Source organism: Prorops nasuta, unplaced genomic scaffold (assembly GCF_024137725.1).
Source record: "Prorops nasuta isolate Cenicafe-Biocafe unplaced genomic scaffold, Cenicafe_Pnas_1.2 PNAS00035, whole genome shotgun sequence".
In the NCBI taxonomy this organism is placed as follows: Eukaryota; Metazoa; Arthropoda; class Insecta; order Hymenoptera; family Bethylidae; genus Prorops; species Prorops nasuta.
In genome coordinates, this window is record NW_027116832.1 from 2,195,029 (window position 1) to 2,197,523 (window position 2,495).

At 33.6% G+C, this 2,495-nt stretch overlaps 1 pseudogene; it reads left to right on the forward strand.

Annotated features, from left to right (window-relative positions):
* The first annotated feature begins 418 nt into the window (after positions 1-418).
* On the forward strand, positions 419-2,264 carry LOC136783793 (V-type proton ATPase catalytic subunit A-like; annotated as a pseudogene).
* The last annotated feature ends 231 nt before the right edge of the window (positions 2,265-2,495 follow it).

The window sequence follows — 2,495 nt, forward strand, 5'->3', positions numbered from 1 at the left end:
ACATATAAAGGGGCTAGGATAACTCACTTGGGGTCAGGGAGTAGATTTATGGGACTAGGATAACTCACTTGGGGTTCAGGGAGTACTTATAAAGGGGTTAGAATAACTCACTTGCGGACAGAGAGTACATATAAAGGGGCTAGGATAACTCACTTGGGGTCAGGGAGTACTTATAAAGGGGCTATGGTAACTCACTTGGGGTCAGGGAGTACATATAAAGGGGCTAGGATAACTCACTTGGGGTCAGGGAGTACTTCTATGGGACTAGGGTAACTCGGTAGTGGCTATTTTGCCCGAAAAATTTCTAGGCCAAAATGACGGTGGCGCATGGTCATCTACAATAAATGTGAATATGACTTGTTATTCGAATAAGGCACACCCTAGCGTTGTAAAGTGTGATTAAAGTTAACACAGAGGAATGAGGAAAATTATTATATTTATTTTCGGAAGTTTTGACATTTACCTGAAAGGTTATTGCCGGCAAAGAAATTAGTATTAAGAATAAACTACAGATGTAATCATATGTAATGTAATTATACGCAAGTTATCAGGAACAACTATCAGATAAGTATTGTGTATGTCATATAAAAGTATATAATTATTTTACTTTAAAAGTGATTGATTCTTTGTATTTTATATGTTGCAGATTGTTTCCTGAATTCTAATATAAGGAGAGTGATTGAAGACACTATAGTACGCATAAATATTGGTTATGCAAAGGAGCTTTGTTATTTTTAAATTGTCGTTTATTCAATACCGAAGATGCGTTATGGCAAGCTTTTATGAATTCTTACGTGTAAACTGAATTAAAGCTATTATTAAAAGCTATGTATCAACAGGACTAAAGGGACTATATGGTTTTCCCAATACTGTTTAGTATCACTTTCATAAAAACTTACACTTATATGACTTATGTTTACTTTTAGTTAATATTTAACAAACACAAAAGCTGTGGTTTACCAAAAATTAAAAATGGGGAGAGAGAAGACAAATTTGGATATGCCTATGTAGTTTCTGGAGCCGGTTATTTAATTATTTTTATACATTTATTAATACAATAATTTCTTAAAATTTACCATTATAGTAATATTTCATCTTTTTGATTTTAGTTGATATAGTAGAAAAGATGTCTGGTTCAGCTTTATATGAGCTAGTATACGAGTAGGTTATCATGAATTAATAGGAGGAATTGTTCAATTAGATGATACAGCTACCATTTTGGAAATAATATATTCTGATTATTATGAGTTATAGCCTCTTTTAAAAACTCATAACCTGTGTAAATACTTATTTACTTATTATAGATTTACAAGGAAATCAGTAATGTGACTGTACGAGATCTACTACTCAGAACAGGAAAACCCTTGTCTGTTGAATTGCGGCCTGAAATTCTTGGCAGCATTTTTAATGGTATTCAGCATCCACTCAGAGACATCAATGAGCTCATTACCTCCATTTATATTCCAAATGGTGTTAATGTGTGCCTTGCTTGTCCAATAATACACATCTTGGGAATTTAACTTATAAAATGTTAAAAGTTGCAGCTACATCTATGGTGTTGATTTGTTTGAAATTATTCACAAGAGCAAATTGGCAAAGCAGGGGATGCTATCTCCTGCAGTAAATATTTAAGAGCCTTAAACAATTTCTACGACAAGAATTTCTCTGAATTTGTCCTACTGACAAGAAAAGTTTATGAGATTCTTCAGGGAGAATAAGATTTGTCTAAAATCGTGCAATAGATTGGTAAAGCTTCTGTAGCTTAAAGAGACAAAATAACCCTGAAAGTTGCCAAGCTGTTAAAAGACGACTTTTTGTAACAAAGCAGGTAATTGCGACGATTCGAGTGTATAACGTGCAAATTATGAGTGTTTATCTCTGTAAATTCCATTTTCTTTCTTCTCTCTAGCTACACTATATATGATCGTCTCTCTCCATTTTACAAAACCGTGGGGATGTTGCGAAATATGATCGCTTTTCACGATATGGCTAGGCAAGCCGTACATTCGACAGCTCAGTCAGACAATACTAAAATTACGTGGAACGTTATTTGGGATGGCATGGTAAACATTCTCTATCAACTTAGCTCTATTAAGTTTAAGATAAATTTATTACAACAATTTTCACATTATTGCCTATCGTATCCATATCTAACGATCTATCTCTTTTAGGAGCCTGTAAAAGACGTTGAAGCAAAGGTTTGATCAGACTTCTATCAACGTCACGAAGAAATCCAACAAGCTTTCAGAAATCTGGAAGATTAATTCGCTCGCATTATTTAAAAAATTAGTTGATTTTGCGGAATGATAGTCCTCGGCGATTTAAAAATGTGTCCTGGTTCATTTTAAAGATGCTAGAAAAATGGAGGAGGGTGAAAGAAAACTCACTCTACCAAGAATGTCTCATCTAATTTTAAGTTTTACTCGCTTAAGTTCAAATGCTTCTTTCAATTATACATAAAGACAGTGTTTCTTATTCTTAAAATTAGTTTATAA